Below are 21,292 nucleotides of genomic sequence, written 5' to 3'. Positions count from 1 at the left end.
AGGGCGTAGTGATACCGTAGTACCACTCCTGGCCATAGGGGTATAAATAGTACTGCGGGTACTGATCTCCCCTCAGTTCCCGCCTGTGGGTATGAAGTAAAGACCTAAGTTAAACCCTTCCAAGCTGTCTCTTCCTTATTGTATTAAGTATATTCGCATACTTTACAGATTACTAATGAGGATCTGGAATCTTGGATTGACACAATAAAAGCCTATGTAAGGGGCGTAAAATGGGACAAATATTCTGGGCAGGCAATTGTCTGACCCCATGGACTAAGATGATTGGCTTTGTACTGGCCATCCCACAACTCCCAGAAGAGGGACAGCCCCTATACGACGTGATTAATATAGGAGAGGTACAAAAGGGGAGTTGGGTTAAATATCATGATGTCTCTACCAAGGCACTTTGGGAAAGGGATGAAGATAATAACCAGAAGAATGGAACCTTAAGGGGGGTGGTAATCGATGGGTGCCACCACAAGGGAAGGACATGGGTGTGCACACACCCCCACCGAGGGAGACACATCCGAGTGCGGATTTACAAAAACCACCAATTGCATCCTTGAGGTACACCCAAGGGGTATACACCGGACAAGGGTAGCACCAAGGAACAACGGGACACTTTGTGTCACCATAACTGAACAGAAATATGAATATCAAGATATGACTTGTCCCATTCCCCAACCAAACTTTTGTTTTGATCTAAAGATACCTACACAGATAGGACACTAATATATACACCCACCAAGACCACAGGTAAAGAAAACCTGGTCACTTGATAATATGGGACTTAATAAAGAGGTTGAAACTTATGTCATACCAGAGCCCAAGGCAATTCCTAAGTTAGAGGAAGAGGAAGTTTGGAAGAAATTACGGCAGGAAACGAAGGAAATTTTAAAGTATTATCATAAAATAGGAGAAGACTTAAAGAAACAACAAAAAGACATTAGCACAACATTAACGGAAACTCCCCCACCTCTTCCTATTTTGGTAATTGGGGATTAGGATGGTTGGGGACGTTGGGCGCCTCAGTGGTACAAGGCATAATGATATTCCTCATGATTGTTATTACAATATACTGTGTATTTTTGCTGCTCAAGTGCCTCTGCACCAGAGTGAGTAAAGCCGAAATTGGTGCCGTGACAGAAGCCGAAACTAAAGGGAGGGAGGTTGAGAAGTTAATTATGGAAAACTCCTCCACCTCTCCAAGGCAAATAGTGTAGGACTTGATCTGAAGCCCTGAAATTACAAGAGATTAATTGGGCATGGTAATTAATGACCGGGCCGGCCAACCATAAGACGGAGGTGGCAGAAGGAGGATCGGTGAATGAGGATTAGTGAGTGATGACAGTCTCGAATGGGCACGTCACACACCCGACGCGGGAACGAAGGACAAGCTTGAATAGAAAGCCTAAACCATTAATGCAGGGTCTAAGGGGCCCCGAGAATGGTTACACTGGAATTAATGTATAAAGGAAAGACCACCATAAAGGAAAGACCACCATACTGCGTGGGGGGAAGTCAGCCTCCAGATTGATAGCATATATACACATGTATAACCTAGACTGGTAGAAGGCCAGAGAGTGCACGCTCAGGCAGACACCAGGAAGTGGAAATACATGTTGACCTGTATTGGAACAATTGTCCAAAAGGTCAAAAGGGGGGACTGAAGTAAGATATTAAAAATTGGACATAAAAAGGGCAAGACAGATGGGATTCACCTACAGAAAAGCAGGTTTATAACGGGCAAAGCCACAGAATGTTCGAGGATGAAATATACTAACCATACCTATGCTTGACTTGCAGAAACGCAGAGGAAAATGAAACTTACAGGTGCAAGACAGGCATGACTCATTTTCAGGGAAATGAACCTTACAGGGGCAAGACAGGCATGACTCATTTACAGGGAAACGAAACTTGTACTATGTGTTACCTCTGTATGAACAGCCACTCCTGGATAGTGAGTAATGTGTAAACTTTTAAATTGATTGGATCTCCAGAAGGTATGGCTGGCAAAATGTGTATAACTATGTGGATCTTTGAAAGGCTCGTTGGAGTTGGACTTGCGTAGGGACGTGAGAAGTTCTCCCCAGGCCTGAATAAACTGTTGTGACTTCAATTATTTGGTCTGTCTTTCTTACAACAAGCCGGTGATGTCGACCTTGTATATCAGTTGGTCTGCACTTTGGGGGCTTACATCAGTGGCCTATAGTATACACCCAGTAACGTAATAGCTCCTCTATTCTTCCTTAATTCTAAGCACATAGAATCTGTCTTTGAATCCTCATATCATCATCCCTCTCCAATGCTTTAATAGTTTATTACCATGTACAGCAGGCTCCTCAAAGCACTGGAGAGGTACCACCAATGCTGCCTCCGCAAGATCCTGCAAATCTATTGGCAGGATAGGCGCACCAACGTCAGTGTTCTCGCTCAGGCAAATATCCCCAGCATCGAAGCTTTGACCACACTCGATTAGCTCCGATGGATGGGTCACATCGTCCGCATGCCCGATACGAGACTCCCAAAACAAGCGCTCTACTCAGAGCTCCGACACGGCAAGAGAGCCGCAGGTGGGCAGAGGAAATGCTTCAAGGACACCCTCAAAGCCTCCTTGAAAAAGTGCAACATCCCCACTGACACCTGGGAATCCCTGACCCAAAACTGCACAAAGTGGAGGAGAAGCATCCGAGAAGGCGCTGAACACCTCGAGTCTCTTTGCCGGGAGCAAGCGGAAGCCAAGCGCAAGCAGCGCATGTCAACCCAAGCACCCCACCCACCCGCCCCTTCAACCACCGTCTGCCCCACCTGTGACAGAGACTGTAGGTCCCACATTGGACTCATCAGTCACCTGAGAACTCATTTTTAATGTGGAAGCAAGTCATCCTCGGTTCGAAGGGACTGCCTAAGAAGAGAAGAATAGTTTATTTGATCAATACTGCCAGCCCTCATCTTTTTCCTTCCCCATCTTTCCTGAATACCTTGTAGCCAGGAATATTAAGTTCCCAATCCTCCCCTTCTCTGTTATTGCCACTATTTCATAGTCCCATGTGGCGACTTATGCCTGCAGCTCACCAACCTTATTTACCACACTATGGGGGAGAAATTCGGTATCGCCCCGTTTGGGGCGCAATTATCGGCCGGGTGCAAAGTTTAGCACCTGCCGCTAATTATCGCCTCCAACTGCAAAATTGGCTTTTATCGCCCCTGGAGGTGATTGGAGCGCTAAATCAGGCGCTACACACTTCTCTTAAGGCGCTAAAGTCGAGGAGCGAGGCGTTACCTCACAGCGCTGGCGAAGCTCATGTGATGTCAGTCAGCAATGGAACACAGACACACTGGCACCGTCCAATTCTTAAAGGGGAGTTCTGACGAATGGTCATCGACCTGAAAGATTAATTCTGTTTCTCTCTTCACAGATGCTGCTTGCCCTGCTGAGTTTCTCTTGCATTTTCTGTTTTTATCTTAAAGGGGAGGGTTGATCTTGCTCTCCATCCACACCCTGCTCATTGCAGCCTTGAATCTCGGCCTGAATCTCAGCCTGGAGAGACCTGTACATCAAATTTGCTGGAAAGAACAATGGAGAGAACCAGGAAAAGAGCTCAGAGTGCAGACCCCATAGTCTCTTCTAAATCGATACAAGGAAGGGCAAATCAAAATCAACCTGCAAAGTGCTGCTCAGTACCCAAAACTCCTTCACACAGCATTGAATCTCTCCAGAAGTCTCTCTCTCTCTCTCTCTCTCTCAGAATGCGTGGTGCAAAAATGTCACCGACAAAAAAAGGCAGGAAGCGGTCGCCTTTAAATAGCGCTCCCCTAGTCCCTTTCTGACAGCACAATGCTCCCCTCAACCTGTCGTTGCTAGCGGCAGGCGGTAAAGCAGGGGGCGTCACTCAATATCCAGTCCGGGGCGCTACCGGGGCGTTGCGCACTCGACTGACGTCACGATCTGCCGGCGCAGGAGATTGTGGCGGTATTGTTTAGCGCCGCTGCAAAATGTCCGGTCAATTTCACGAGAGGCGCAGATATCACCGCGCCCGGGCGCTAGTTGCTTTGCGCCCCACTTAGCGCCCTCTTAAGGCACTAACGGGTGGTGCTACCAACTGAATTTTTCCCCCTATGTGCATTTACGCACGTGCAATCCAAACACCATCTTAGACTGCCTAGCATTTGCCTGTCTGATCGGTCCTATTTCTGAACTATTCTTTTTGCTAGTGCTATTTGTCTCTCCCAGCCCTCTGGTAGGACTAATGAGTTGGAAGGCTGCCCCCATGTTTTCTGATGCCTCCGTGGAGACCCTTGTGGAGGGTCTCAGAGCAAGGACGTATTGTTCCCCAACACCTGTAGGAGCATCCCCACGGCCAGCTTCAGGATAGAGGTGGCTGACTGGGTTCGTGCTAGCAGCATCACTCCTAGGGTCTAGCTTCAGGTTAGCAAGAGGGTCAGTGACCTCACAAGAGCAGCAAGGATGAGTACTGCTCTCCATCTCTCTTAACAACACCTGACAACATTCCATTCACTCCTCCCTCACCAGTTTCACTAAATCCCTACCGTCCATCACATCAATCAACATACAGTCGCAAGGGCACATTGCAACACCTTTCTTTCATACTTCTTCCTTCTTCCTTCTTTCATACTTCTTCCTTCTTTCATACTTCTTCCTTCTTCCTTCCTTCATAAGAACATAAGAACATAAGAAATAGGAGCAGGAGTAGGCCAATCGGCCCCTCGAGCCTGCTCCGCCATTCAATAAGATCATGGCTGATCTGATCCTAACCGCCAATCTACTATCACAGAACCATCTCCTGAATCTAACAGAATTAGACACACGAAATAGGAGCAGGATCAGGCTACACGGCCCCTGGGCCCGCTCCGCTACCCACAGGGCCATGTCCGATCCGAACCTAGACTCATGTCCAAATTCCTGCCCGCTCCCCGTAACCCTTAATTCCCTTTACTTCTAGGAAACTGTCTATTTCTGTTTTAAATTTATGTAATGATGTAGCTTCTACAGCTTTTTGGGGCAGCATATTCCATGGACCCACCACCCTCTGAGTGAAGTGGTTCCTCCTCATCTCAGTTTTGAAAGAGCAGCCCCTTATTCTAAGACTATGCCCCCTAGTTCTAGTTTCACCCATCATCGGGAACATCCTCCCCGCATCCACCCGATCCAACCCCTTCACAATCTTATATGTTTCAATAAGATCGCCTCTCATTCTTCTGAACTCCAATGAGTAGAGTCCCAATCTACTCAACCTCTCCTCATATGTCCATCCCCTCATCCCCGGGATTAACCGAGTGAACCTTCTTTGTACTGACTCGAGAGCAAGTATGTCCTTTCTTAAGTATGGACACCAAAACTGTACGCAGTATTCCAGGTGCGGTCTCACCAATACCTTGTACAACTGAAGCAATACCTCCCTATTTTTATATTCTATCCCCCTAGCAATGAAAGCCAACATTCCATTGGCCTTCTTAATCACTTGCTGCACCTGCATACTAACCTTTTGAGTTTCGTGCACCAGGACCCCCAGATCCCTTTGTACTTCAGTACTTTCCAGTTTCTTGCCATTAAGATAATAACTTGCTCTACGATTTTTCCTGCCAAAGTGTATAACCTCACACTTTCCAGTATTGTATTCCATCTGCCAAATCTCTGCCCACTTACTTAGCCTGTCTATGTCCCCTTGCAGGTTTTTTATGTCCTCCTCACTCACTACTTTCCCTCCCATCTTAGTATCATCTGCAAACTTTGATATGTTACACTCGGTCCCCTCCTCCAAATCGTTAATATAGATTGTAAAGAGTTGGGGACCCAGCACTGACCCCTGCGGAACACCACTAGTTACTGATTGCCAGTCTGAGAATGAACCATTTATCCCAACTCTCTGCCTTCTGTTAGATAGCTAATCCTCTATCCATGCCAGAATATTACCCCCAATCCCGTGATTTTTTATCTTAAGCAATAATCTTTTGTGTGGCACCTTGTCAAATGCCTTTTGGAAGTCTAAATACACTACGTCCACTGGTTCCCCTTTATCCACCCTATATGTTACTTCCTCAAAGAACTCCAACAAATTTGTCAAACATGACTTCCCCTTCATAAAACCATGCTGACTTTGTCCTATTAAATTATGATTATCCAAATGTCCTGTTACTGTCTCCTTAATAATGGACTCCAAAATTTTACCTACCACAGATGTTAGGCTAACCAGTCTATAGTTTCCAGCCTTCTGTCGACTGCCCTTTTTAAATAAGGGTGTTACATTAGCAGTTTTCCAGTCTGCCGGGACCTTTGCTGAGTCCAGGGAGTTTTGGAAAATTATTACCAATGCATCCACAATCCCTACCGCCACTTCCTTCAAGACCCTAGGATGTAAGCCATCCGGTCCAGGTGATTTGTCCGCCTTGAGTCCCATTATTTTACCGAGTACCACTTCCTTAGTGATTTTGATCGTGTTTAGCTCCTACCCCGCTATAGCCCCCTGTTTGTCCAGTGTTGGGATACTCTTAGTGTCCTCTACTGTAAAGACTGATACAAAATATTCATTCAGTGTTTTTGCCATCTCCATATGTCCCACCATTAATTTCCCGGTCTCATCCTCTAAGGGACCAACATTTACTTTAGCCACCCTTTTTCTTTTTATATAACTATAAAAACTCTTACTATCTGTTTTTATATTTTTTGCTAATATACTTTCATAATCTATCTTCCCTTTCTTAATCAATCTTTTTGTTATTTTTTGCTGTCTTTTAAAGTTTTCCCAATCCTCTATCCTCCCACTAGATTTGGCTACCTTATATGCCCTTGTTTTTAGTTGAATACTATCCTTAATTTCTTTACTTAGCCACGGATGGCTGTCTTTTCTTTTACACCCTTTTCTTCTCAGTGGAATATATATTTTTTGGAAGTTGTAAAATAACTCCTTAAATGTACACCACTGATCATGTATCGTCTTACCCTTTAATCTATTTTCCCAATCCACTCTACTCAATTCCGCTCTCATACCTTCATAGTCTCCTTTATTCAAGCTTAGCACGCTTGTTTGAGATCCAACCTTCTCACCCTCTAATTGAATATGGAATTCAACCATGTTATGGTCACTCATTCCAAGGGGACCCTTTACTGGGACATTTTTAATTAATCCTGTCTCGTTACACAGGACCAGATCTAAGGTTGCTTGCCCCCTGGTCGGTTCAGTTACATACTGCTCAAGAAACCCATCCCTAATACACTCAATGAACTCATCCTCAAGGCAGCCCTGCCCAATTTGATTTGTCCAATTAATATGATAGTTAAAATCCCCCATAATTATAGATGTTCCCTTATTACAAGCCTCAACTATTTCCTGATTGATACTCCGTCCAACAGAGTTACAACTGTTCGGAGGCCTATAGACTACACCCACTAGTGTTTTTTTCCCCTTATTATTCCTTACCTCCACCCAAACTGTTTCATTATCCTGATCTTTTGACCCAATATCATTTCTCTGTAATACAGTGATTCCTTCCTTTATTAACATAGCCACCCCACCTCCCCTTCCTTCCTGCCTGTCCTTCCTGATCGTTAAATAACCTGGTATGTTTAATTCCCAGGCATTGTCACCCTGCAGCCATGTTTCTGTAATGGCCACAAGATCATACCCATATGTAGTTATTTGTGCCATTAACTCGTCTATTTTGTTATGAATGCTACGTGCATTCAGATAGAGAACTTTCAAATATGTTTTGTGACACTTAGTTCCTGCTTTTGCCCTTTTTATTACTTTACCTTTTACTCCATACCTTCTGCCCCTTCCTGACACGCTCTGGTTTTTAATTTCCCCACTGCTACCTAAGTCTATGACCTTCTCTGTTGTCATTTTTATTATTTGCTCTCTAGGAACCTCCCCCCCACTAGTTAGTTTAAAGCCGTCTCTACAGCCCTAGTTATATGATCCGCCAGGACTCTAGTCCCAGCACTGGCCAAGTGAAGCCCATCCCAACGGAACAGCTCCCTCCTGCCCCAGTACTGGTGCCAGTGTCCCAGGAAGCAAAACCCATTTCTCCCACACCAGTCTTTGAGCCACGCATTTAACTCTCTAATTTTATTTGTCCTAGCCAAATTTGCTCGTGGCTCAGGTAATAATCCAGAGATTATTACCCTTGAGGTTCTGTTTTTTAATTTGACCCCTAGCTGCTCATACTCCTTTAACAGAACCGGCTCCCTAGTCCTATCTACGTCGTTTGTACCAACATGGACCACGACAACTGGATCCACCCCCTCCCACTGCAAGTTTCTTTCCAGCCCAGAGGAGATGTCCTTAACCCTGGCACCGGGTAGGCAACACAGCCTTCTTCCTTCTTCCTTCCTTCATACTTCTTCCTTCTTTCATACTTCTTCCTTCCTTCATACTTCTTCCTTCTTCCTTCCTTCACACTTCTTCCTTCTTTCATACTTCTTCCTTCCTTCATACTTCTTCCTTCCTTCATACTTCTTCCTTCTTCCTTCCTTCATACTTCTTCCTTCCTTCATACTTCTTCCTTCCTTCATACTTCTTCCTTCTTCCTTCCTTCATACTTTTTCCTTCTTTCATACTTCTTCCTTCTTCCTTCCTTCATACTTCTTCCTTCTTCATTCCTTCACACTTCTTCCTTCTTCCTTCTTCCATACTTCTTCCTTCTTTCATACTTCTTCCTTCTTTCATGCTTCTTCCTTCTTCATACTCCTTCCTTCTTCCTTCCTTCATACTTCTTCCTTCCTCCTTCCTCCTCCTTTCCTTCTTCCTTCTTCCTTTCTTCCGTCCTTCCTCCTTCCTTCCTTCCTCATTCCTTCCTTCATTCCTCCTTCCTTCTTCCTTCCATCCTCCTTCCTACCTTCCTCCTCCTTCCTTTCTCCTTCCTCCTTCCTTCCTTCCTTCTTCCTTCTTCCCTCCTTCCTTCTTCCTTCCTTCCTCCTTCTTCCTTCCTTCCTCCTTCTTCCTTCCTCCTTCCTTCCTCCTCCTTCCTTCCGTCCTCCTTCCTACCTTCCTCCTCCTTCCTTCCATCCTCCTTCCTCCCTTCCTCCTCCTTTCCTTCTTCCTTCTTCCTTTCTTCCGTCCTTCCTCCTTCCGTCCTTCCTTCCTTCATTCCTCCTTCCTTCTTCCTTCCATCCTCCTTCCTACCTTCCTCCTCCTTCCTTTCTCCTTCCTCCTTCCTTCCTTCCTTCTTCCTTCTTCCCTCCTCCCTTCTTCATTCCTTCCATCCTCCTTCTTCCTTCCTCCTTCCTTTCTCCTTTCTTCCTTCCTTCCTTCTTCCTTCCTTCTTCCTTCCTCCTTCCTCCATCCTCCTTCCTTCCTCCTTCCTTCTTCCTTCCTCCCTTCTTCCTTCCTCCTTCCTTCCTTCTTCTTTCCTCCCTTCCTCCTTCTTCCTTCCTTCTGTCCTCCTTCCTTCCTCCTCCTTCCTTCTTCCTTCCTCCTTCCTTCTTCCTTCCTCCTTCCTTCTTCCTTCCTTTCATCCTTCTTCCTTCCTCTTTCTTACTCCTTCCTTCCTCCTTCCTTCCTCCTTCCTTCCTTCTTCCTTCCTTCTCCTTCCTTCTTTCCTTCCTCCTTCTTCCTTCCTCTTTCCTTCCTTCTTCCTCCTTCCTCCTCCTTTCCTTCTTCCTTCTTCCTTCCTTCCTCCCTCCTTTCTTCTTCCTTCCTTCCTTCCTTCCTTCCTTCCTCCCTCCTTCCTTCTTCCTTCCTCTTTCCTTCCTTCTTCCTCCTTCCTCCTCCTTTCCTTCTTCCTTCTTCCTTCCGTCCTCCCTCCTTTCTTCTTCCTTCCTTCCTTCCTTCTTCCTTCTTCCTTCCTTCCTCCCTCCTTCCTTCTTCCTTCCTCTTTCCTTCCTCCTTCCTCCTCCTTTCCTTCTTCCTTCCTTCCTCCCTCCTTTCTTCTTCCTTCCTTCCTTCCTTCTTCCTTCCTTCCTCCCTCCTTTCTTCTTCCTTCCTCCTCCTTCCTTCCTCCTTCATTCCTTCCTCCTTCCTTCCTTCTTCTTTCCTCCCTTCCTCCTTCTTCCTTCCTTCTTCCTTCTGTCCTCCTTCCTTCCTCCTCCTTCCTTTCTTCTTCCTCCTTCCTTCTTCCTTCCTTCCTTCTTCCTTCCTTCCTCCTTCCTTTCATCCTTCTTCCTTACTCCTTTCTTACTCCTTCCTTCTTTCTTCCTTCCTCCTCCCTTCCTCCTTCCTCCCTTCTGCCTCCTTCCTTCCTCCTTCCTTCTTCCTTCCTCCTTCATTCTTCCTTCCTTCTTGCTTCTTCCTTCTTATTTCGTTCATCCTTTTTCCTCCCTCCTTCCTTCCTTCTTCCTCCTTCCTTCCTCCTTCATTCTTTCTTCCTTCTTGCTTCTTCCTTCTTATTTCGTTCATCCTTTTTCCTTCCTCCTTCCTTCCTTCTTCCTCCTTCCTTCTTCCTTCCTTCTTCCTCCTTCCTTCCTCCTCCCTTCCTCCCTTCCTCCCTTCCTCCTTCCTTCCCCCTTCATCCCTTCCTCCTTCCTCCCTTCTTCCTGCTTCCTTCTTCCTTCCTTCTTCCTTCCTCCTTCCTTCCTCCCTCCTTTCTTCCTTCTTCCTTCCTTCTTCCTCCTTCCTTCCTCCTTCCTCCTCCTTCCTTCCTTCCTCCTTCCTTCTTCCTGCTTCCTTCCTCCTTCCTTCCATCCTCATTCCTTCCTCCTTCCTTCCTTCTTCCTTCCGTCCTCCTTCCTACCTTCCTCCTCCTTCTTTCCTTCTTCCTTCCCTCCTCCTTCCTCCCTTCATCCTCCTTCCTTCCTCATTCCTCCTTCTTCCTTGCTTCTTCTTTCCTCCCTTCCTCCTTCTTCCTTCCTTCTTCCTTCTGTCCTCCTTCATCCTTCCTACTTCTTTCTTCCTTCCTTCCTTCCTCCTTCCTTCTTCCTTTCCTCCTTCTTCCTTCCTTCTTCCTTCTGTCCTCCTTCCTTCCTCCTCCTTCCTTCTTCCTTCCTTCTTCCTTCCTTCCTTCCTTCCTCCTTCCTTCCTCCTTCCTTCTTCCTTCCTCCTCCTTCTTCCTTCTTCCTTCCTTCCCCTTCTTCCTTCCATCCTTCTTCCTTCTTCCTTACTTCTTCTTTCCTTCCTTCCTTCCTCCTTCTTCCTTCCTCCTTCCTTGCTTCTTCCTTCCATCTTCCTTGCTTCTTCCTTCCTCCTTCCTTCCTTCTTCCTCCTTCCTTCCTCCTCCTTCCTCCCTTCCTCCTTCCTTCCTCCTTCCTTCTTCCTTCCTTCTTCCTCCTTCCTTCCTGCATTCCTCCTCCTTCCTTCCTCCTTCCTTCTTCCTACTTCCTTCCTCCTCCCTTCTTCCTTCCTTCCTCCCTCCTTTCTTCCTTCTTCCTTCCTTCCTCCCTCCTTTCTTCCTTCTTCCTTCTTTCTTCCTCCTTCCTTCCAGCATTCCTCCTCCTTCCTTCTTCCTTCCTTCTTCCTCCTTCCTTCCTCCTACTTCCTCCCTCCTTCCTTCCTCCTTCCTTCTTCTTTCCTTCCTCCCTCCTTTCTTCCTTCTTCCTCCTTCTTCCTTCCTGCATTCCTCCTCCTTCCTTCTTCCTACTTCCTTCTTCCTTCCTTCCATCCTCCTTCCTTCCTCCTTCCTTCCATCCTCCTTCCTTCCTCCTTCCTTCCTTCCTCCTTCCTTCTTTCCTTCTTCCTTCCTTCACCCTTCTTCCTTCCATCTTCCTTCTAGGCTGTCCAGTCCTGTCAGAATTTTATAAGTTTCAATGAGATCACCTCTCATTCTTCTAAACTCCAGCAAGTACAAGCCCAATCAACCCAATCGCTCCTCATACGTCATTCCTGCCATCCCAGGTATCAGCCTGGTGAATCTTCGCTGAACTCCTTCCATGGCAAGAACATCCTTCCTCAGATAAGGCGACCAAAACTGCACACAATACTCAAGGTGTGGTCTCACCAAGACCCTGTACAACTGCAGCAAGACATCCTTGTTCCTGTACTCAAACCCTCTCGCTACAAAGGCCAACATACCATTTGCCTTCTTAACCGCCTGCTGCACCTGCATGCTTACCTTCAGCGACTGGTGCACAAGGACACCCAGGTCTCGTTGCACTTCCCCTTCTCCCAATCTATTGCCATTTAGATAATAATCTGCCTTCCTGTTTTTGCCACCAAAGTGGATAACCTCACATTTATCCACGTTATATTGCATCTGCCATGTTTCTGCCCAATCACCCACCATGTCCAAATCATCCTGGAGTTTCTCGACATCCTCCTCACAGCACACACGCCCACCCAGCTTTCTGTCATCTGCAAATTTGGAGATATTACATCTAGTTCCCTTGTCTAGATCATTAATATATATTGTGAATAGCTGGGGTCCAAGGACCGATCCCTGCGGTACCCCACTAGTCACTGCCTGCCACTCGGAAAAGGACCCGTTTATTCTAACTCTTTGCTTTCTGTCTGCCAACCAGTTCTCTATCCAAGTCAATACCTTGTCCCCAATCCCATGTGCCTTAGCTTTACATGCTAATCTCTTATGCGGGACCTTATCAAAGGCCTTCTGAAAGTCCAGATACACCACAGCTACTGGTTCTCCCTTATCTATTTTACCAGTTACATCCTCAAAAAATTCCAGTAGATTAGTCAAGCACGATTTACCTTTTGTGAATCCATGTTGACATCCTGTCACTGTTTTCCAAGTGCTCTGCTATTACATCTTTTATAATGGACTCAAGCATTTTCCCCACTACTGATGTCAGGCTTACCGGTCTGTAATTCCCCGTTTTCTCTCTACCACCTTTTTTGAATAGTGGGGTAACATTAGCTACCCTCCAATCCATGGGTACTGTTCCAGATTCCATCGAATGTTGGAAGATGATCAGCAATGCATCTACTATTTCTAGGGCCAAGGATAGGGCTTGGGTGGGATGGCTGTCGGTATAGGGACCGGGTGCTAGGGTTTGGATGATCAGCCATGATCTCGTTGAATGGCGGAGCAGACTCGAAGGGCCGGGTGGCCTACTCCTGCTCCTATCTTCTATGTTTCTATGTTTCCTTAAGTACTCGAGGATGTAGATTATCAGGCCCTGGGGATTTATCGGCCTTCAATCCCATCAATTTCCCTAACACCATTTCCCTACAAATACTGATTTCTTTCAGTTCCTCCCTTTCATCAGACCCTATGTTCCCCGGCATCTCTGGAAGGTTATTTGTGTCCTCCTTTGTGAAGACAGAAACAAAATATGCATTTAGTTGGTCTTCCATTTCTTTGTTCCCCATTATAAATTCCCCTGATTCTGACTGCAAGGGACCTACGCTTGACTTCACCAATCTTTTTCTCTTCACATATCTATAAAAGCTTTTACAGTCAGCTTTTATGTTCCCTGCAAGCTTACTCTCATATTCTTTTTTCCCCTTCTTAATTAATCCCTTTGTCCTCCTTTGTTGAATCCTAAATTGCTCCCAATCCTCAGGATTATTGCTTTTTCTGGCCAATTTATATGTCCTCTCCTTGGATCTTATGCTATCCCTAATTTCCCTTGTTAGCCACGGTTGAGTCACCTTTTTTGTTTTATTTTTGTGCCAAACTGGGATGAACAAATTCTGTAGTTCATCCATGCGGTCTTTGAATGTTTGCCATTGCCTATCCACCGTCAACCCTTTGAGTGACATTCCCCAATCAATCCTACCCAACGTGCGCCTCAGACCATCGTAGTTTCCTTTATTTAAATTTAGGACCCTAGTCTCTGAGTCAACTACTTCATTCTCCATCTTAATGAAGAATTCTATCATATTATGATTGCTCCGACCCAAGCGGCCTCGTACAACAAGATTGCTAATTAATCCTTTCTCGTTACATAATACCCAGTCTAAGATGGCCTGATCTCTGGTTGGTTCCTCGACATATTGGTCCAGGAAACCATCCCGTAAACACTCCAGGAATTCCTCCTGCACAGTATTGTTACTAATTTGGTTAGCCCAATCTATATATAGATTAATTAAAGTCACCCATGATGACTGCTGTGCCCTTATTGCACGCTTCTTTAATTTCCCTTTTAATGCCATCCCCAACCTCCGCCTTACTGTTTGGAGGTCTATATACCACTCCCACTAACGTTTTCTGCCCCTTGGTATTTCTCAATTCTACCCATACAGATTCCACATCATCAGAGCTAATATCCTTCCTTACAATTGTGTTAATCCCTTCTTTAATCAGTAATGCTACCCCACCTCCCTTTCCTTTTTGCCTATCTTTCCTGAATATCGAATACCCCTGGATGTTGAGTTCCCAGCCTTGGCCATCCTTGAGCCACGTTTCCGTAATCCCAACCAAATCATATTCGTTTACCTCTATTTGCGCAGCCAATTCATCCACCTTATTACGAATGCTCCTCGCATTAAGACACAAAGCCTTCAGGCTTATTTTTTTAACGTTCTTAGACCTATTAGAATTATTATTTACTGTGGTCATGTTTGATTTAAACCGTTGATTTTGCTGACTGCCACTTTTGTTTTTCTCCTTCCTTTCTTTTGCTTTTATCCTTGTTTCCCTTTCCTCTGTCCCCCTGCTCTGGTTCCCAACCCCCTGCCATCTTAGTTTAAACCCTCCCACAGAGCACTAGCAAACACACCCCCTAGGACATCGGTTCCAGCCCTGCCCAGGTGCAAACCGTCCGGTTTGAACTGGTCCCACCTCCCCCAGAACCGGTTCCAATGTCCCAGGAACTTGAATCCCTCCCCCTGGCACCATTCCTCTAGCCACGTATTAGCTGAAATATCCTTCTATTTCTACTCTGACTAGCACGTGGCACTGGTAGCAATCCTGAGATTACTACCTTTGAGGTCCTATTTTTTAATTTACCTCCTAACTCCCTATATTCAGCTTTTAGGACCTCATCCCAATTTTTACCTATATCGTTGGTACCTATATGCACCACGACAACTGGCTGTTCACCCTCCCCTTCCAAAATGTTCTGCAACCGCTCCGAGGCATCCTTGACCCTTGCACCAGGGAGGCAACACACCATCCTGGAGTCTCGTTTGCGGCCGCAGAAATGCCTATCTATTCCCCTTACAATAGAATCCCCTATTACTATAGCTCTACCCCTCTTTTTCCTCCCGTCCTGTGCAGCAGAGCCACCCCTGGTGCCAGGAAGTTGGTTGCTGCTGCCTTCCTCTGATAAGCCATCCCCCCCAACAGTACTCAAAGTGGTGTATCTGTTTGAGAAGGGGATGTCCACAGGGGAACCCTGCGCTACCTGCCTGCACCTAGTACTCTGTCTGTTGGTCACCCGTTCCCTTTCTGCCTGTCCAACCTCTACCTGCGGTGTGTCCAACTCGCTAAACATGCTATTCACGATGTCCTCAGCATCATGAATGCTCCAGTATGCATCCAATCACAGCTCCAGCGCCGCAATGCGGTCTGTCAGTAGCTGCAGCTGGATACACTTCCTGCACACGTAGTTGTCAGGGACACAGGAAGTGTCCCTGAGTTCCCGCATAGCGCAGGAGCAGCATACCACATGGCGGGGCTGTCCTGCCATGATTTACTCTTTAATTAATTGAAATTAAATTAAATCAAATCAATCCCACCAATTACACTACAGTTAAATGGCTTACCAACAGTCCCCGTTACACCTGAGAGACCTTAAAAACTATAAACCACAGACTTAAAGTTTAAAAAGAGAGAAATACTCACCAACCAATCACTTACCTACTTTCTGGTGACGTCACACTTCGATTACTTTTTACTTCTTCCTTCTTCCTCCTTCCTTCCTTCTTCCTTCCTCCATCCTTCCTCCTTCTTCCTTCCTTCCTCCTTCCTTCTTCCTTCTTCCTTCCTTCATCCTTCTTCCTTCCTTCTTCCTTCCCCTTCATCCTTCTTCCTTCCTTCCTCCTTTTTCCTTCCTTCTTCCTTCCTTCTTTCTGCCTCCTTCCTTCCTTCTTCCTCCTTCCTTCATCCTCCTTACTTCATTCTTCCTTCCTCCTTCCTTCCTTCTTCCTCCTTCCTTCCTTCCTCCTCCTTACTTCCTTCTTCCTTCCTCCTCCCTTCCTTCTTCCTTCTTTCATCCTTCCTTCTTCCTTCATCCCTCCTTCTTCCTTCCTTCCTTCTTCCTTCCTTCCTTCTTCCTTCTTTCATCCTTCCTTCTTCCTTCCTTCTTCCTTCCTTCTTCCTTCTTTCTCCTTCCTTCTTCCTTCATCCTTCCTTCTTCCTTCCTTCCTCCTTCCTTCCTCCTCCCGCCTTCCTTCCTTTTTCCTTCCTTTTTCCTTCCTCCTTCCTTCCTCCCTCCTTCTTCCTCCTTCCTCCCTTCTTCTTCCTTCCTCCCTTCTCCTTCCTTCCTTCTTCCTTCCTTCCTCCTTCTTTCTTCCTTCCTTCCTCCTTCCTCCTTTCTTCTTCCTTTTTCCTTCCTCCTTCCTTCTTCTTTCCTTCCTTCTTCTTTCCTCCCTCGTCCTTCCTTCCTTCTTCCTTCCTCCTTCCTCATTCCTTCCTCCTTTCTTCCTTCTTCCTTCTTCCTTCCTTTCTCCTTCTTCCTTCCTCCTTCCTTCTTCCTTATTCCTTCCTTCTTCCTTCTTCCTCCCTTCTTCCTTCTTTCCTTCCTCCTTCCTTCTTCCTTCCTTCTTCCTTCCTCCCTTCTTTCTTCCTTCCTTCCTCCTTCCTTCTTCCTCCTTCCTTCCTCCTGCCTTCTTCCTTTCTTCTTCCTTCCTCATTTTTTCTTCCTTCCTCCTTTCTTCTTCCTTCCTCCTTTCTTCTTCCTTCCTCCTTCCTTCCTTCTTCCTTCTTCCTTCTTCCTCCTTCCTTCCTTCTTCCTCCCTTCTTCTTCCTTCTTTCTTCCTTCCTCCTTTCTTCCTTCCTCCTTCTTTCTTCCTTCCTTCCTCCTTCCTTCTTCCTCCTTCTTTCTTCCTTCCTCCTTCTTTCTTCCTTCCTTCCTCCTTCCTTCTTCCTTCTTCCTCCTTTTCTTCCTTCCTCCTTCCTTCTTCTTCCTTCCTCCTTCCTTCTTCCTTCTTCCTCCTTCCTTCTTCCTTCTTCCTCCTTCCTTCTTCTTCCGTCCTCCTTTCTTCTTCCTTCCTCCTTCATTCTTCCTTCCTTCTTCCCTCCTCCTTCCTTCTTCCTTCCTCTTTCCTCCCTCCTTCCTCCTTTTTCCTTCTTCCATCCTCCTGCCTTCCTTCTTCATTCCTTCTTCCTTCCTTCCCCCTTCCTTCCTCCTTCCTTCCTTCCTCCTCCTTACTTCCTTCTTCCTTTATCCTTCCTTCTTCCTTCTTCCTCCTTTCTTCCTTCTTCCTCCTTCCTTCCTCCTTCCTCCCTTCTTCTTCCTTCTTTCTTCCTTCCTCCTTTCTTCCTTCCTCCTTCTTTCTTCCTTCCTTCCTCCTTCCTTCTTCCTTCTTCCTCCTCCCTTCTTCTTCCTTCCTCCTTCTTTCTTCCTCCTTCCTCCTTCCTTCTTCTTCCGTCCTCCTTTCTTCTTCCTTCCTCCTTCCTTCCTTCTTCCTTCTTCCTCCTTCCTTCCTCCTTCCTCCCTCCTTCCTCCTTTTTCCTTCTTCCGCCCTCCTGCCTTCTTCCTTCTTCCTCCTTCCTTCCTCCTTTCTCCCTTCTTCTTCCTTCTTTCTTCCTTCCTCCTTCCTCCCTCCTTCCTCCTTTTTCCTTCTTCCATCCTCCTGCCTTCTTCCTCCTGCTTCCTTCCTTCTTCCTCCTTCCATCTTCCTCCTGCCATCTTCCTTTGTTCCTTCTTCCTTCCTCCCTCCTTCCTCCTTCCTTCCTTCTTCATTCCTTTCTTCCTTCCTTCCTCCTTCCTTCCTCCTGCCTTCTTCCTTCCTTCTTCCTCCTTCCTCCCTCCTTCCTTCCTTCCCCCTTCCTCCTTCCTTCCTTCCTCTTCCTTCTTCCTTCCTGCCTGCTTCCTTCTTTCTCCCTTCCTCCTTCCTTCTTGCTCCCTTCTTCCTCCCTTCTTTCTTCTTTCCTCATTCCTTCTTTCTTCCTTCTTCCCTCCTTCCTTCTTCCTTTCTCCTTTCTTCTTCCTTCCTCACTTCCTTCTTCCCTCCTTCCTTCTTCCTTTCTCCTTTCTTCTTTCTTCTTCCTTCCTCACTTCCTTCTTCCCTCATTCCTTTCTCCTGCCATCTTCCTCCTGCCTTCTTCCTTCCTTCCTTCTTCCTTCCTGCCTGCTTCCTTCTTCTTTCTCCCTTCCTCCTTCCTGCTTCCTTCCTTCTTCCTCCTTCCATCTTCCTCCTGCCTTCTTCCTTCCTTCTTCCTCCTTCCTCCCTTCTTCCTTCCTTCTTCCTTCCTCCTTCCTTCTTCATCTTTCTTCCTTCCTTCCTCATTCCTTCTTCCTTCCTTCCTCTTCCTTCTTCCTTCCTTCTTCATCTTCCTTCCTTCCTTCCTCCTTCCTGCTTCCTTCCTTCTTCCTCCTTCCATCTTCCTTCTTCATTCCTCCCTCCTTCCTTCTTCCTCCTTCCTTCCTTCTTCATTCCTTTCTTCCTTCTTCCTTCCTTCCTCCTTCCTTCCTCGTGCCTTCTTCCTTCCTCCTTCCTCCCTTCTTCCTTCCTTCCTTCCTCCTTCCTTCTTCCTTCCTTCTTCCTCCCTTTTCTTCCTTCCTTCCTCCTTCCATCTTCCTCCTTCCTTCCTCCTGCCTTCTTCCTTTCTTCTTCCTTCCTCATTTTTTCTTCCTTCCTCCTTTCTTCTTCCTTCCTCCTTTCTTCTTCCTTCCTCCTTCCTTCCTTCCTTCTTCCTTCTTCCTCCTTCCTTCCTTCTTCCTCCTTCCTTCCTTCTTCCTCCTTCTTCCTTCCATCCTCCTTCCTCCCTTCTTCTTCCTTCTTTCTTCCTTCCTCCTTTCTTCCTTCCTCCTTCTTTCTTCCTTCCTTCCTCCTTCCTTCTTCCTTCCTCCTTCCTCCCTCCTTCCTCCTTTTTCCTTCTTCCATCCTCCTGCCTTCTTCCTTCTTCCTCCTTCCTTCCTCCTTCCTCCCTTCTTCTTCCTTCTTTCTTCCTTCCCCCTTCCTTCTTCCTCCCTCCCTCCTCCTTCCTTCTTCCTTCCTCCTTCCTCCCTCCTTCCTCCTTTTTCCTTCTTCCGTCCTCCTGCCTTCTTCCTTCCTTCTTCATTCCTTCTTCCTTCTTCCTCCTTCCTTCTTCCTTCCTTCCTCCTTCCTCCTTTCTTCTTCCTTCCTCCCTTCCTTCTTTCGTCCTTCCTTCCTCCTTATTCCTTCCTTCTTCCTTCTTTCCTTCCTTCTTCGTTCCTCCTTCCTTCCTTCTTTTCTCCTTCCTTCCTTCCTTCTTTTCTCCTTCCTTCCTCCTTCCTTCCTTCCTTCCTTCTTCCTTCCTTCCTTCTTCCTTCCTCCCTCCTCCTTCCTCCTTCCTCCCTTCTTCTTCCTTCCTCCTTTATCCTTCCTTCCTTCTTCCTTCCTTCCTCCTTCTTTCTCCCTTCCTTCCTCCTTCCTCCTTCTTCCTTCCTCCTTCCTCCTTCCTCATTCCTTCCTTCCTCCTTCCTTCTTCCTTCATTCCTTCTTCCTTCCTCCCTCCTTCCTTCTTTCTTCCTTCTTCCTCCCTTCTTCCTCCCTTCTTCCTTCTTTCTTCCTTCCTTCCTTCTTCCTTTGTTCTTCCTTCCTTCTTCCTCCTTCTTCCTTCCTTCCTTCATTCTTCCTTCTTCCTTCCTTCCTTCTTCCTTCCTTCTTCCTCCTTCCTCCCTTCTTCCTTCCTTCTTTCTTCCTTCCTTCTTCTTTCCTCCTTCCTTCTTCCTCCTTCCTTCCTCTTCCTTCTTCCTTCCTGCCTGCTTCCTTCTTCTTTCTCCCTTCCTCCTTCCTGCTTCCTTCCTTCTTCCCCCTTCCATCTTCCTCCTGCCTTCTTCCTTCCTTCCTCCTTCCTTCTTCTTCCTTCCATCTTCCTTCTTCCTTCGTTCCTTCTTCCTTCCTCCCTCCTTCCTTCTTCCTCCTTTCTTCCTTCTTCCTTCCTTTCTTCCTTCTTCCTTCCTTCCTCCTTCCTTCCTTCCTCCTGCCTTCTTCCTTCCTTCTTCCTCCTTCCTCCCTTCTTCCTTCCTTCCTTCCTCCTTCCTTCCTCCTTCCTTCTTCCTCCTTCCTTCCTTTCTTCTTCCTTCCTCATTTTTTCTTCCTTCCTCCCTTCTTCTTCCTTCCTCCTTTCTTCTTCCTTCCTTCTTCCTTCCTTCCTTCTTCCTTCTTCTTCCTTCCTTCCTTCTTCCTCTTTCCTTCCTCCTTTCTTCCTTTTTTCTTCCTTCCTCCTTTCTTCCTTCCTCCTTCTTTCTTCCTTCCTTCCTCCTTCCTTCTTCTTCCTTCCTCCTTCTTCCTTCCTTCCTTCCTCCTTCCTTCTTCCTTCTTCCTTCTTCCTCCGTCCTCCTTTCTTCCTCCTTCCTCCCTTCTTCTTCCTTCTTTCTTCCTTCCTCCTTCCTTCTTCTTCCTTCCTCCTTCTTTCTTCCTCCCTCCCTCCTCCTTCCTTCTTCCTTCCTCCTTCCTCCCTCCTTCCTCCTTTTTCCTTCTTCTGTCCTCCTGCCTTCTTCCTTCCTTCTTCATTCCTTCTTCCTTCCTTCCCCCTTCCTTCCTCCTTCCTTCTTCCTCCTTCCTTCTTCCTTCCTTCCTCCTTTCTTCTTCCTTCCTCCCTTCCTTCCTTCGTCCTTCCTTCCTCCTTACTTCTTCCTTCTTTCCTTCCTTCTTCCTCCTTCCTTCTTCGTTCCTCCTTCCTCCTTCCTTCCTTCTTTTCTCCTTCCTTCCTTCTTTTCTCCTTCCTTCCTCCTTCCTTCCTGCTTCCTTCTTCCTTCCTTCTTCTTTCTTCCTCCTTCCTCCCTTCATTCTTCCTTCCTTCTTCTTCCTTCCTTCTTCCTTCCTTTTTCCTTCCTCCCTCCTCCTTCCTTCTTCCTTCCTTCTTCCTTCCTCCTTCCTTCCTTCTTTCTTCCTTCCTTCTTCCTCCTTCCTTCCTCCTTCCTTCCTTCTTTTCTCCTTCCTTCCTCCTTCTTACTTCTTTCCTTCTTACTTCTTCCTCCTTCCTTCCTCCTTCCTTCCTTCCTCCTTCTTCCTTCCTTCTTCTTTCTTCCTCCTTCCTCCCTTCATTCTTCCTTCCTTCCTTTCTTTCTTTCCCTCCATAGTAACATTAAAAATGAGAAAGTAAATAACTTAGCCTGGATTGCTAAAAGTTGACTGGTGTTGCTCAATGATACAAGACTAATTTTCCAGAAACAAAGCCAGGGCTGCTGCAATACCTCTTCTTCCACAATTGAATTCTGTTCTGATTATATTTATATTACTTGCTAACAAGTAGCAAAGCATTTTCTGTAAGTCTCACGCTTATACAGAAGTTGCCAGCTTTTTTTCCAACATAACTGCGCAGAGATGTCATTACAGAGTGGATTGATTAATAATTACTTAAGAAA

Source organism: Somniosus microcephalus, chromosome 15, assembly GCF_052327205.1.
Source record: "Somniosus microcephalus isolate GS21.2 chromosome 15, FLI_Smic_1.0, whole genome shotgun sequence".
Taxonomy (NCBI): domain Eukaryota; kingdom Metazoa; phylum Chordata; class Chondrichthyes; order Squaliformes; family Somniosidae; genus Somniosus; species Somniosus microcephalus.
This window is presented reverse-complemented; position numbering follows the sequence as displayed.